A 16,613-nucleotide genomic window follows, 5' to 3' on the forward strand; every position below is an offset into this window, starting at 1 on the left:
TTCTGGGAAAAACATTACAATTTGTTATCAAATCTTTGATTTGAGATGGAGAGTTATTGAGATGAATTTAAAAACATACTTATACAAGTTTCTGACTGGGACTTACCTTCAGAGGGAACAGAATAAATGCTGTCTCACAGCATAGAACAAAGCCTCTTGCTCAGTCTGAAAGTTATTTGATGATAAATGGTGGGACAAATGTATATATGTATACATACTTGTAATAATCTTTTAAAAAGTATTAAGATAAAATTGTGGTACCAATTTTGGATTATGTACACATTTTCTAGGTTCTTTAATTCTGATCAGGATTTTAAAAAGAATATTTCCTTTTAAAATGAACAGCACTTTCACTGAAAGTATCTCTGTCTCCAAGCCAAAGCAATTTGAAACAATCTGTTTGATAAGCGTGTTTAGTGAGAAGAACCCAATTTCCTGGTTATGTTGCCTTTCAATGAATCAAAAAAAAAAAAGTCTCAAAGAAAGGATGATATATTTCTAAAATAGAATAAAGTAACAAAGAAAAGTTGGATCAATTACCATAGAGTCTCAGCAAGTTTCTAAAGGGAAATTCTTTATAATTAACTTTCCAACATTGATGTAATATACACACTTTCCAATTTATCCTCTTCCTTTCAAGAGCATATGCTCTATTCTCAAATCTATTATGAATGTATATATCCAGGATGATCCACTTTATTAACCTGAGGTAAACATAATCACATTTTTAAAGTTTTCTTTCTAAAAGATCTAACCTGTCCATACTAATAAGTCCCATTTTCCCTTTGTAGCTATGCCAGTCAGAAAGTAAAAAAATATTCAAGAATCAAAGAACTTTACTCAGTCTATCATCTATCTGTCTATCTAATGAGTTGCTATTTTTGTATGAAAAATATTGACAAGTACCATAGGCTTTCAAAGAGAAGATGGTATTTCCCACAGTGAATATTGGTTGTAATTGGGTCTCTTATATTGGAAAACACAGTTCAACCAATGTGATTACAAATAAACATTTATAAATAAACAGAATTTATTTGCGGAATTTGTCTTTCTAAAAATTTCAGGAAGCAGAAAATATTTAATTTTTTTTTACATTTTTTATTCAGTTCATTAATGCAACATTTGAAACAGGTATTAAATGTCTACTATTTACAAGGAACTTGGTTTTATAATATGGCACTTAGAAATTAAAATGATCCTAAAATGTACACCATAAAAATCTATCAATTTGATAAAGATTAGTAAGAATTCCAGTTATTGGTATGGGCATTTTCTTGGAAATCTAAACTGTCTATCCTAAAGATGCATTTTTTTCTTTTTTTTAATTTAATTTTGCAGATTTTGATCTCTATTTTAATAAACATGTAATAAAATATAGCATCACATTTATAGTACATCAAGTTTTTTTTAATTCTATAAATTCATTTAGTATATATCCCTAAAAGAAATACTTCCTGGAGTAATCAATGTTCTGGACAACTAAATGAAAAAAATCTTTAGTTAATAAAACTGTTAGCTCCGCTGAAATTTGATAAAATAAAGAAATCTTAAAGTGTTCTATCACTGTCAGCAATGTTCAGTCCACAGAAATAATATTTAGCTGTAGGGTGCTTGAACTGGTAGTCATTTCTTTGATATTAGAAATTTGAAAATACACCCGTTCCACAAAAGTGAATTTATTTAGATGAATAATTTTTGCAATTTAGATACTGGTATTTAATGAGGCATGGGTTATAAAATTTAAAACACTTTAAAATCCCCACTTACAATTCACTCAGACTGTTGAAAATGAAAGATTCCTGCTGGGATAGGTATTAAACCACTGTCTTTCAGCTCCATAACATACCTTTTATATGCTTTGTGTTGTTGGGGCTGGGACTCTGGAAACTGCATTTCTCCTTTGCCAGACTGTTGAATTATGCCAGTATGTACTGGAGAGAGATCAGACGCAGGAAGTGAGAGAAGAAATTGCTGGCTTTAGTTGTTTTTTTCTTGTTCTAGCCACCCCAGTAAAGGTCCGTCCTATGAACAGCAGTCGATTGTAATCTTCAACCTTTCCCCCTGCCAATTCCAGAATCAGGCTGTCCTACCCTCTAGAGGGACCAGCAGCGGCCTGGCAGTGAGCTCCTGGGATGGCGGATGGTAGAGCCCCAGAGCCAGCCCCATTTCCACTTCTCTGTTCTGATAACCTCTTTCCAGATCCCCATTCCTAGGGGGTTGGAGCTGCTTGCTGAAGCTTCTATTTATGTGTTGCCTCATGTTTTCCTTTTGATTTTTTTAGCCTTTTCACATCTGTTTTAAATTTTTTTATTATTTTCTCTTTATATTATGTATTGCATATTTATATTAATTGTTATATATAATGTATTATCTGTTCAAATAGCTAGTGTAGTTTCTGAGAGAAAGAGAGAGAGAGAGACATTCATTTCAAGGAACTGGCTCATGCAGTGATGGAGACTGGCAGGTCCAAAATCTGTGGAGTCGTCTTGAGATCAGAAGACCTTTTACTGCAGTTTTAGTTTAAAGGTTGTCCAGTCGCAAAATTACCTCTTTCTTGAGGGTGGTCACTCTTTGTTATATTCAGGTCTTTATCTGACTGGATGTGAGGCCCACCCACATTAGAGAGGGGAACTGCTTAACTAAGAGTCTGAGATTTAAATGTTAATTTCATTCAAAAACCACCTCACAGAAGCATCCAGAATAATATTCAATCAAATAAATATCTGGACACCATTGCCCAGCCCAGGTGACCTATAACTAAACAGCTCAAGTAGCAAAGATTTCTTAGGTATGACAACAGAAGCATGATACACACACAAAAACTAAAATAAATAAATAAATAAATAAATAAATTTCACAAAAATTAAGAACTTGTGTTCTTCAAAATTACACTGTTAAGAGAATGAGACGATAAGCTATATTCTCAGAGAAAATATTTCTAAACTATATATCTGAGAAAGGAATTGTAGCCAGAATTCTCCAAATTTAATAGTGCAAAAACAAATATTCCAATTAAAAAAGAAGTGGGGTGAAGATATTTAAAGAGAAAGTTCAACAAAGACAATAGGCAGATGGTAAATAAGCATATGTAAAAGTTATTGGACAAATGCAAATTAAAACCACAATGATATAACACTACACACCCATTAGGATGACTAAAATTTTTTTTTAAGAAGTCCTTTACTGTGTGCCAATAAAGAATGTAGAGCGACTGGACCTTTCACAAATTGGTGGTTGAAATGGAAAATGACACAGAAACTTTCAAAAACAATTTGGTAGTTTCCTATGAAATTAAATATACATTCATCTATGACAGAGCAAACCCATTCCAAGGTATCCAACAAAGTGAAATTAAACTGATGTTCATACAAAAACATGTAGTTGAATATTTAGTGAGATATATTCTTAAGAAACAAATGTTCATAAAAATCAGACTGGAAACAACTCCAGAATCTCTATGGAAGTATAAATATGAAGTGTATAAACAAACTGGTGTATCCATACAATGAAATACTACTACTTGGGTAAAAAGAAATGGACTACCAATATATGTAATAATATGGATGAAACTAAAATATAGCAAAAGAAACCTGAATCAAAAGGCTACATAGTGCATGACTGTATAAACAACATTGTGGCAAAGGTTAAAGGATGGAGAGAAAACACAAATCACTACAGATGCTGGGGACTGGGGAGGAGTTGACCTAAAAGGGACATATGAGAATTCTGCGGACAATGGAATTGTTATTTATGTTGTTTGTGGTGGTGGTTACATGACTGTATATATTTGTCAAAACTGAATATAACTGTGTGTAAATTATGCCTTAAATATGGAAATAAATGTTTTATACATTTCTATGATAGTGTCATTTTCAGTGTAGCCCTTTAGAATGGAGGTTAATTTATATTAAATTAAAATGAAGATTTTGTAAATAAAATATATAACTTTATTAAAAATTTTAAAGGTCTAGACAGGTATTTCTACTTTAATTTACTCCATGTGTAACCACGTGAACCTGGGAAACATGATGTTGGAATGCCAAATACCTTTAAAATTTTGCAAATAGGCTTTAGAGTTTTGATTATATCACAAAATAAAAATAATACAATGAACTGCATCTTATCCAAAAGATAAAACAAGACGAATAATCTTAGAATTCCTTTTAGGCTAAGACTTTTTTTTTTTTTTATCATATTGCTATTATAAACTTATTAAAAAAAAAATTGGCAAACCTGGACCTTGAAAAAGAAATCTATTTTCTAGAGAATATTTTCATTCACTCTAAAATAACATTTCAGCATTTCTACCTGACAGTTCTATATGGTATTTAGTAAAAATGACAAGGTATGCAGAGCACTTTTTTGTCATGAGTGGGAAATACAATTTAGTGAATTCTAAATGTAAGTTATTCGCTCTTATTACGAGGTACTCTGAGAATACAATGGAATGAAAGAATCTGTAATTTTTAAGTGGTGCAGTAAGCCAAAAAGTTATGGTTTAACAGAAGAGTACCTTAAATACTATTCCTCAGAGAGGTCTGAACTACTGTGGTCACCTTATTAAATCCTTTCTTAGCTTGTTTAATTTCTTTTTGCACAGTATCAAGTTAATTATTTTGCAAGTTTCAAGTATTAATTATTTTTTGCTTCTTTCATCTCACCAGGAGATAAGTTTCATTAAAACAGAACCCCGTGTCTTTTATCCCTCGTTGTATACCAGTACCGTGCCTACCACATTCTAAATACTCAAAAAAATTTTTTGTTTTTTGGGGTTTTTTTTTTTAGATTAATGGGGAAAATTGTGGTTACATTTTTAAAATTTATTTTAATTCCAGTGTAGTTAGCATACTGTGTTATATTCGTTTCAGGTATGTAATATAGTGATAGGATTATATTTTATCTTTATAACTGGATTATTATACCTTCTTGGGTTTACAATATATATATATATTTGACTTAATCTCAGACTAACTTTAAATATTGTACCAATTGACACATAGTATGAGGAACTTCAATAGTAAACTTCCATTTCCTTGATTCAATTTTTTGCATTTTTCTTATCATACATATTAATTATACATATGTTAAAATCTCAATTCAATATATTTGCTTTAAGAGTCAGTTATATTTTAAATAACTAGATAAGAAAAATATGGTTTTTTGTTACTGCCATTTTTGCTGTTTCTTGTGCTCGCCTTTTCTTTGTGCTTATCCAAATTTTAATCTACATCACATTTTTTCTGTCTACAAAAAAAATTTGTTTACCATTTATTGTACTTCAGGTCTTCTAGCAATGAACTTGCTTGTTCTTACATTTTTAAAAAACATTTTTGCTAGCTCTAGAGTTCGGGCTGAGAGTTGTTTTCATCTTCCTGTACTGTAAAAATACTACTAGAGTTCTTTCTGGCTTGCTCATTTTCTGACAAAAAGTCTGCTGTAACTTTTTAGATCTTTCTTTGTTTCTCTGTTTGTACTGTATCTTTTTCTCTACCTGTTTCAAGGGATGCCTTTAGTTTTGTTTTGCAGTAATTTGATTGTGATATGTCTAGGTCTTTATTTTTGTTTTTTCTTTTTACTGTTTATTCTGTTTGGGACCTTTTGAACATTGATCCATGGCTTGTTGCCTTTCATTTTGCTATATTCTCAGTCATCATCTCCTCAAATACCTCTGTAGCCCAGTTCTTCCTCATTAACGCTGGAGCAACCACTCACATCATAGATAATGTGACATTAGCCTTCACCTGTGGAATGTTGTTCTTTTGCTCTTTTCTTTTTCTTTTTTCTTTTCCTCTTATCCTTTTTCTTCCCTGCTTTCCTTCCCTCCTTCCTCCTTGCCTTCTCTTTGTGTTTCACTTCAGGTAATTTCAATTGGCTTATTTTTAAATTCACTGATTCTTTCCCCAGCTGAGTGCACTCTGCTAATGCAGCCATTGAAAAAATTCTTCATAGCTGATGTGATGTGTTTGTGTGTATTTCCAGCATTATTATTTGAGTCCTTTTAATAGTCTCCATCTCTTTCTTGATATTTCCTTGTCTTACCGATTTGTGCAAGTTGTCCACATTTTCCATTAGATCCATTAGTATATATATTACAGATATTTTAAAATCCTTGACTGGTAGTTCCAACATCTGGGTAACTTCTGAAATAGGTTGTGTCAACTGCATTACCTGTTGAAAAATTTTTTTTTTCTTTTAAAGATATTATTTATTCATTTGAGAGGAAGAGAGAGAAAGAGAGAGAACACACAAGCAGGGGAAGAGGCAGAGGGAGAAAAAGAAGCAGACTCCCTGATGGGCAGACAGCCCGTACATGCAGCTCTATCCCAGGACCTGAAGATCATGACCTGAGCCAAAGGCAGATGCCCAACCGTCTGAGCCACCCAGGAGCCTCCCAAAAAGGTTTTTTTTTTTTCTTGTTTTGATGTGTATCTTGCAATTTTATGTTACATGCCAAACATAAGATATTGAAAGGCTGAGGTAAATAGTATTTATACCCACACATGCATATGTCTCTTTTTCTGTAGGGCAGTTAGTGTTGGAATTTGAGTCAATCTACTTAGTAGTTGTTTGTACTGGGCTTGGGTTTTGTTTTGGCTGTCATCACAGATGATATGTAGTCTGTCTACCACAGACCTCAAATTCCTCCAGTGGTAGGATATTGAGTCTTATATTTGGTGTGGGGCCTTGTATGGTGGGTGATTCTCCTTATTCTTCTTCAACCCTCAGATTCCAACCTGCATCTTGCACAGGTTGGGTGTCCAAACTTCTGCACCTCTTTAGGTGGTAGTTGATACTGTGGCTTGATACTCTGTGCTAAGTTTACGGTGGTAGCAGAATGGGGGCTGTTGGTTCTCCTGGTCTATTCTCAGTCTTAGAAAGTCCTTAGTACCTGGGTCTTGTGTTTGGACTCTGCTCAAAGTTCTTCCTGATCCTTCTCATGGTATTTATTGCTATTATTATTATTATTATTTTTTAAGGGTGGCTCTTTTTTAAAAAACATGGGGCAGTAAGCAAGACATAAGGTTGGCAAGGGAAACAGGATTTTGTTACCTGTGTTAAGAAAGTTTTCTTTTTACATCGGGACATGAGAAAAACAGAAACGTTTAACAAGAGTCAGATCTTTGATGGACTCTCTTGAATTTAAGTAATGCTCAATAATCTTAATGATGTCTATTTTGAAGCAATTATATTTTATTGTCTCATAAAACATTTTAATAATAGTATCAGAAGAACAAGATGTTTCAGGAGAATTATTAGTTTGCTGGCATATCACTTCATCTGCACTTCTGAAAGCAATAGAATCCTGAGAGCAATTCCTTGGTTGGAAAAAATATTTTAAGATTATGGATGGTTGGAACCCTTAGAGGTTCATGGGTAGGAAATGTTTTTCAACTATGGCATTAGAGAGAAACATCTGTATAGTTACTTTGAAGAAGGAGACTTTTTGAATAACTTAAAAATGTTGGGTAAAAAAAAAAAAAAATAAAAAAAAAATTAAAAAAAAAAATGTTGGGTAAATCTGCTGGAGCTGGTATAGAATGGAGGGCTTGATAAAATAATATCTTAGATTAGCTAATAATAGCTACTTGATTATACCAGAATAAGGATGGCTGTTCCCTTAATTTGACCTTCCCGTTATTTGCTATGTTCACATCTGGGCCTGATCATGTGTGTTTTGTGTTCTCCAATTTCTTGCCTCACTTTTCCATACACTAGAAGCAGGCCTAGCTAGATACAAGGTGTAGAGATAAAACTTTGAACTATCATTATCATAAGTATTGGTTTCTTTGCCATAGACGTATGTTTCAGTTATTTATTGCTGTGTAAAAACATCACCCAAAACTTACTGGCTAAAAATATTATTTATTATTTCTTAAGCTTTTATATTTCAGGATTCAGGCAGGTTCTTCTACTTTAGGTGACGTTGGTTGAGATCACTCAATCACCTACATTTACCTGTGGCTGTACCGAAGTCTAATAAAGTTTTACTGACATGTTTGACAGCTCATTTCCTCTCCACTTGGGCTCTCTTTTTTATCTATTTTCTCTTCATTCAGTAGCACAACATAATTTTGTTTACAACATGATATCTGGCTTCTCTTGTGAGACAATAGAACCTGTCAGGCCTTTTAGAAACCAGTCCTGAAAGTGGTACAGCATTCTTCTTCTATAGTCTGTTAACAAAGTAAACAAAGTAACCAAGACTGTGCAGACTCAAGGGGAGGAGAAGTAGACTCTTCTTTATGATGTGTAGAACAGCATGGGCATCAAGGAGGGAAGGAATTAATGGTAGCCATGCCCTAAGACTGTAAACTAGAAAGCAAATCTGACTCTAGTAACAAAAATAAAATTGGCTCAACCATGTGGTGAGAGGGTCCTTAGAAGAACCTCAACCATTACTCTCCAGATTGCTTCAAGAAACATTCTAGAGTCATCCTTAATGGAAGAAGTGATGCATAAAGAAATCGATGAACTTCAACTGTGGCAGAAAAAATAAGCAGTTGTATTCTGTAGTTTTGTTTAGAGTCATATGGACTCTAGAGTCATTCAGTAGCCTGAGAGTTCTTAGTAGCCTATTTATAACTAATCGATAACCTACTGTGATGGTTAATTTTATATGTCAACTTGATTGGGCTAAGGGGTGGCCAGATAGCTGGTAAAATATTATTTCTGGATGTGTCTGTGTAGCTATTACTAGACGAGATTAGCATTTGAGTTGGTAGACTAAGTAAATAGATGACCCTCTCCAATGAGGATAAGCATCATCCAATCCATTTAAGGGTCTGAATAGAAAAAGAGAGAGAGAGAGGAAGTGTGAATTCTCTCTCTCAGTTTAAGCTGGGACATCCATCTTCTCCTGTCTTTCGATTTTGATGATCCTGGTTCTCAGGTCTTCAGACACAGACAGTTGGAAATTATCTCAGAGCTCTAAGATTCTGCAGTTCTTCATTTAATATTTAAATATTTAAAATAAAGAACTATTAACGGTGTCTCAGATAACTATTATTGGTATTGGATGACTATATTTTTTTAAATTTTAAAATACAACATTTTTGAATAAGTCACAGGAATAAAAGCACAGCATAAGGAGTAGTCAATGATGTTGTAACAGCAGTGTATGGGGACAGATGGTAGCTACATTTGGAGTGAGTATGGCATAATGGATAATTTTGTCAAATCAGTATGGTGTACACCTGAAACTAAGTGTGTTAACTATAATCAAAAAAATTATAAGCAAGCAATTCAAACAAGAAGAATATTAAATATAAAATAAGCATATGACAAGATGTTCAATCTCACTATCAAAGTAATACAATATGGTGCATAAAAATTTCCTGTTATAAAAGGATATATGTATTTAATTTTCTCTGCATGTGTTTTGTTGTATTATTGTTTGGCCTATATATTTTTGTTTATTCTTTACTTATTATTATTTTCATAACAGTTTTGTCGAGATATAATTTATATGCAATCACATTCACTATATGAAGGTATACAATATAGGGGTTTTTAGCATATTTACAGAGTTGTGCAAACATCAGTGCTATCTAATTTTGGGATTTTTTATCACCCCAAAAAGAAACCCCACACCCATTAGTAGTCACTTCCTATATTGCTGCCACACTTAGCCTATGGCTATGATAGTCATTAAATTACTCTCTATCTGTATCAATTTGCCTGTTCTGGACATTTCACATTAATATAATCATACATTACATGGCCTTTTGTATCTGACTTTTTTACATATCAGAATGTATTCAATGTTAATACATATGGTAACATACATAATTAAAAGAATAAGACATTTTAAGTTAATGCTCAGCTTGTAAGCTTATGTTTTTGAAGTTATCATACTATAATATTTTTTAAAGGTTTGATGTTGGATTTAAATTCAAGAGAAATGTGCATGCCACTGTATCCTATTTTTATAAAATTGAGGCATAATTGAATTTGATAAGGAAAAGAAATGATGATTTCATTTTTTAGCTAACATTTACTTGATTGCATATAGGTATTTTCCAAAACATATTTTTCCCCCTAAAATTGCAAGAGGTAGAAAAGTAGTGTTTGTCATATTTTATCTAGAAATACTGGTAGAAGGAAATTGGCCGATCTGTGAAAAAAAAGTTTGTCAGTAGATTGTTTTATTGAAATGCCATTTCAGAGTTCAGATCCTTGATCTTTACTCCTGTCTTTACCCACATATATGTATGCAAATGAAAACATGAAACCATTTCTCTTACTGTTTTCTAGCATCTAAATGCAAACCATTACTTTGAGTCCATCCACATTCCTTTTTCAGCTGCCTTAATCTTTCATGAAATTTAAATGGAAAAGCTTCATCTTGAATAGTGTAGTGTGAGTTTGCATTATTCAAAATTAATTTATGTTTCAAAAATTCTCATACACAAGCCAGTACCTGAATTTTTCATAGAAAGTTTACTTTTAAAGAGTAAAGAAGAGACTTAATTTAATCCACAAGATATGATTTAGGAACAAGTTTACATTCAGGAGATATACATTTAAAAGAACTTCTATTATTCTATTTCATTCCTGAGAGTAATAGTTTGCTATATAAGTCAGGTGGTATTGAATTTATAAACAGCATTAAAGGAATATGGAGAGAGTAGCCAGGATAGGACATTGCTGTGGATATAATCAGGCCACATTAACCTGGGGACACAAAGGGTACTATTGCAAGTCACAAAGCAGTACATTTCTACTTCTGACTTGGAAGTCCCTAAAACTGCCCTCTCAAAGCGTATTTCCAATATGACTTGCAGACTAGTCTTCTGGGAATCAGTATGGTATTCCCAATTTTCCCATTCTCTGGAAATGGGTATCTGCTTATGCTGGCTGTTACTGATTTCTGGCTTGTGGTTGCTACTGCATACAGCAGGGCCATGCTAAAACATAAGCCCATGGTGCTATATGGTGCCCTTAACTATTGACAGCAACAACACTGTCCCAGGTTGAAAGATTTCTGTGTCATTGCTAAAGCTACTGGCACTTGATACAACCATCACCTTGGCTTTTCAGATTCCCAATTTCTTTAGTTTAGACATGTTCTCTCTCTCTCTCTCTTTTAAGATTTCTTTCTTTATTGTATTTTTTTAAATTAAAAAAAATTTACAGATTTTATTTATTATTTGACAGAGAGAGAGAGTACAAGCAGGGGGAGTAGCAGAGGGAGAAGGAGAAGCATAATAGGATTCAGGGCTCGATCCCAGGACACTGGGATCATGAACTGAGCTGAAGGTAGACACTTAATGACTGAGCCACCCAGGTGCCCCTCTTTATTTATTTTAGAGTGAGAGAGAGTGCAGCAGGAAGGGACAGAGGGAGAGGGAGAGAAAAACTCAAGCGGACTCTACGTCCAGTGCAGAGCCTAATGTGGAGCTGGATCTCATGACCCTGACATCACTACCTGAGCCAAAACAGAGTCCAACGCACAACCAACTACATCATCCAGGCGCCTCAAGTACGGACATGTTCTTTTATTATGGGACTCTTGCCTAAGGATCAGGTATGAGTCCATATAGTTTGAATTAGAGGAGAGACTAAAATGTTAGTTGCTCTGAGGGTTCAACATCTTCCCTCTTTTGACACAGGCTGGTTTTGTTTTGCACCAATTTTCACATTTTGGTTCTGTTTTTTCATGGGTTGAGCGATGGACTCCTTGATAACTTATAATAATTGAACACTGAAAATTCCAATCTCCAGTGTCCTGGAAATGAGACCTACCTACATTTCAGAAAAAAAGGAAGAAATTTTAATTCGTGCCATGCTAGTGATAAATGGTGAAGAGAACACTTTAAAAATAATTTTACATCTTTTTTATGGGGGTAATATTAGGTAAAGGGGAAGAAAATAGCATCTTAATGTACTAATTGTATTAATCTTTTGGCCCTTTTTATATTCTGAAGGTAATAAAAAGCCATACTAGAAGACTTTCTCTAGAGATAGGAATAAACAATGTCTGTTCCTGATGAAGATATATTCCTACTTACTACACACTATATTTTCTAGGAAATAAAAAAAGGGAGGTGTGTTAGGTTCTCCAGAGAAACGTACCATTAAGCGCTAAACACACACACACACACACATACGTACACACTCATATTTACACACGTGTTTATGTATAAGTTATTATAATTATAATATATTATAATATTTATTTTAAATAATGAATAATATAATAATGACATATGTACTTATATGTAATAAAGAAAGGGTCATATAATTATGGAGTTTGAGAAGTACCAAGATCTACAGTCACTAAGCTGGAGGCCCAGGACAGTCAGTGGGGGTAGTTCTGATATAGTTTTGATGGAATATTAGGTCCAGTGCTGATAGCAAAGAAAGAATTCTTGATAAGACTTTGGTGCAAAAAGGTGATTTTATTAAAGCACAGGGACAGGACCGGTGGGCAGAAAGAGCTGCACTGGGGTCATGAGGAGTGGCCCTTTATATACTTTCAAGTTGGGAGGGGGGTTAGAGATAGCTTAAGTCTCTAAGGAATTTTGGAAACAAAGTTTCCAGGACTTTGGTGGGGCTAGCTGTTGTTGGGAAAAGGTCATTTATTACCATCTAATAAAACATTAGTCATGACACCCTTCAGATGTATGTTGGTAGGCCATTTGCTTGGGGGATTATTGCCAAAATGTACCTTTTAGAAATGTGTTTAGAAATAAAGGAAGTTTCCAAAGGAATTTTTATATATTAAAGTAGACTTTCAGGATACTGGGGCAGGGTGGGGGGAGGGGTCAGGCTAGGATCACCTTTTTGCCCTTACCAAAGTATTAATATCAAGGCAGTTGAGTCCCTAGAAGAATGTCACTCTGCCTGTTTCAAGGACTTGTCAATGGGCTGTAGGTGGTAAGGAAATTTAATAATTTTTCTTCTGCCTTTGTTTCCCACATCATGTAGGGGCTGGGAAAAAAAATGAGGTTTCCTTTTGGTGTGATAGAAGAAGTCACAGTTGTGTTTTACAGGTCACAGCTTGTACATTTTAAAATGGTAAATTTTGCATATTTATATTTAAAATGGTTTAAATGACAAAAATAGTAAATCTACTTGCATTTTGTCACAATAAAAAAAACAAAGAAAAAACAATCGAAAGAGGATTTCAACTACCTCCATTTGACCCCCAATTTTCTAGTTGATTAAATTCTTCCTTCCCGTTTTTCTCTTGACTCAGGCAAAAGATCCTGCAGGCAAAAAATCCTGTGGACAAAGCATCCTCTGATGGGAACTAAAACTACTCCCTCAAGCAACAAAGACTGTCCTGAGCCTCCAAGCCCCACCTGTGATTGTCTCCAAAGCAATGGTTGACTTGACCTTCACTGCCCACCAGCACATCCCTACTGACCTCTGTACCACATTTTCCTTATATAAACCTGGAAGTATTTTTGGCATTTTAGAGACAGTCTTTGAAACATTAGTCCACTGTCTTCCTGGTCTTGGCCTCACTGCAATAATTCTTTGCGCATTTTCCCACCACTCATCTCTCTGCCTTTGGATTGTGTTGGCAGAAAGTGGTTGAAGCTAGTGTTTGGGAACCCTGAAGCCAGGTGCTCTTATACCCCCCACGCCCCAGCTAAACAATGAGTAGGGAATCTAGGCTCCTAGGAATGAGTTCAGAATCAAGAGGATTCATTCCTCTTACAGGAAGTAAGCTGGTGCGTAGACAGAAATCAAGAAGGTGACTACTTATGATGGGATATGTCAAATTGACTCTATTGGAAATGATATTAAAGACCATTTGGTTCTCTATTTTTGCATAACAAATGTCTCCAGAACTTAATAATTTAAAACAATGGATGTAATTTCCCAAGATTCTTCAGATAAGTTGGGTGGTTCTCCTGCTCCAGGAGGCATCCCTGGAGTAAGCTGCACAGCTGAACTCATCTGGGAGAAGTATGGGGCTGGATGTTCAGGAAGATCTCTTTCACACTGGAGCCTTAGTGCTGCCTGCTGCTGGGGCGCCTCAGCTTTCCTTCACATAACTTCTCTTTTGTTATGGTGATTCATCCTGCAAGACCTCTCCAAGTGATCTCACTTTGTAGCAGGATAGCCTGGATTTTATGACAACATAGTAGCTGAGTTCCAAAAAAGTAGGAGCTAAATGTCTCTCAAAGGCGAGGCCCATAACTGATACCCCTGTCACTTCCATCTTATCCTGTTGGTCAAAGCACTTCACATGTGCAGTCCATATTCAAGAGAAGGGGACATAGAATCCATTTGGTCATGGGAGGAGCAGTGTTCTCATACAAGGGAGGGAATGTTTAGTGGCTATTTTTGGAGAATATCTTTCACAAATAAACTATTTTATGTTTTCCTTCTTAGCCTTATAATTTCAGCTCCAAACCTTCAGAATAGTAAGGTTAATGTTAATGTTCTGAACACTTTTGTTGGCTATATTTGGATTGCAATACTATTACAGTCCCTCATTCATGACATGTCCATTGGTAAAACAAACAAACAAACAAATCCTTTCAGTTACTTCTGATTGCATGTTTCTAGATCAATTACCTATAAAAGAAAGTATTTTCACATTGGTATTGGTCTACTTTCACTTTTATTATTGGAAAACTAGTAGCATATTAATAGGACCAAGATAAATTAATACAATGATATGTTATTTTTGAGATCTCTGAACCCAATATACAAGCAAAATACTAGATTAATGATAGGTTAATAATTTATGTAATATAATTTCGCTTTGTATGTGCTCATTTAATTGTCATTAATTTCTGGAAGGCAAAAAAACATTATTTGGTGTTAAAAGTGACAGTATCATAATCTATATGTAATAAGCAAAATGCTATGTTTATTATTAGAAGGGAATACATATTAAAAGCTAGAGAATGGTATGAGCTCATTAGCTCACGGTATGAGCTCATTATCTGGTAAGTATTATATGGACACTTTTACTTTAGAATGAAAATTCTGAGATGGTCTTTACAGAATTACAAACTATCTCCTGGATTCAAATTATATAACACATAAATCAGTGGTAAAATTCATCACGATAGCATGGGCACAAACCATCAGAACAGACAGTGGCCATGAGGCTGGACAGACAGCTAGAAGCCTCCATCTGTGTCACATATCACATCTTTAGTTTATGGATTGAGAGGAGAATTCTAGGGTAGTGAGAGAGAACTTGGGGATTAGGGGCTGAGAGTGGGAGATGGGGGAGTGGTTATTTATCAACTAAAATGGAAATCTTTACATATTTTAATAATCTCTATGCTTGTATGATGGATAAATGTTTGAATTTCAGTCTTGACCTATTTTCTTCCATTTGACAAACTCTATTCTTTAAATACCTATCTTGTAGTATTATAACAGAGAGGAATGTCTAGTTCTATTCGCTAAAAAAACTAGTATTTAGCTGGAGGAAAGGGACTAAGATGCTTAGAAAGCCAAATAAATTTTATTTTATTTTTTAATTTTTAAAAAAGATTTTATCTATTTGAGAAAGAGTGAGACACAGAGAGAGAGAGCATGAATGGGGAGGGGCAGAGGGAGAAGCAGGCACCCTGCAAAGCATACAGCCTGACAAGGGACTCGATCCCTGGACTCCAGGATCATGACCTGAGTAGAAGACAGATGCTTAACCAACTGAGCCGTCCAGGCACCCCAAAGAGAGCCAAATAAATTTGATATTTAAGTATAAATTATTTGGAGCAGATTATATGTATTATCTAAGTAAAAGGAGAGAGAGATCTCTGTGGTCTGATTGAGGGATAGGGAAGTCACCATGTTAGGGAGGTTACCATGACAAAGATGTAACCTGAACTTGAATTTCAAAGATGGGCAGCATATAAAATAAGTACAGAAAAAGATAGAGGTAGGACATTCATCAGATAAGGAGAACAGATCAGTAATAGAATAAGGATGCTCATGCCTTCAAGCAAGTACAGGGGCAGTCTATAGAATGATTTGTGTAGGGCGCCTGGGTGGCTCAGTTGGTTGAGCAACTTCCTTCCGCTCAGGTCATGATCCCGGACTTCCAGGTTCGAGTCCCGCATCAGGCTCCCAGCTCTTTGCGGAATCTGCTTCTCCCTCTGACCTTCTCCTCTCTCATGCTCTCTCTCACTGATTCTCCCTCAAATAAATAAATAAAATCTTAAAAAAAAAAAAAGAATGATTTGTGTAGGGTACTAATGGCTTATGAGTCTGCCATGTTGATTCATTATTTTGATGTTAGGAACATTTTGACAACTTTAGAGAGAAAATCATTTCACTTTCACTTTTATTCATTTTTTTAATCATCAAGTAATATGTATGACAAATTGGTCATTCTCACTCAAAATCAGAGCCACAGTTATTCTAGACTCCTATTCCTATAGGAAAATATCTTCTTGGTCAAAATAATCTCAAAATGGCCACCAAACTCAACTCTGAAAATGTGGACTTTATAACTGCACGGAAATGCTTGAAAAGCTGAATGAATGATTTAGGTCTAGTTCATTTTTGAAATGCATTTGTGGGACAAGTCCAGTACCTACTGAGAAAGACAGCAGCAGAAGGAATTATCTATTTGTACTCCTGTTTGTGTTTTTTAAGGGGAAATAGGAATTCATGTGAAGCAAAATCCAGCA

Source organism: Enhydra lutris, unplaced genomic scaffold (assembly GCF_002288905.1).
Source record: "Enhydra lutris kenyoni isolate GAN:26980312 unplaced genomic scaffold, ASM228890v2 scaffoldscaffold12, whole genome shotgun sequence".
NCBI lineage: Eukaryota > Metazoa > Chordata > Mammalia > Carnivora > Mustelidae > Enhydra > Enhydra lutris.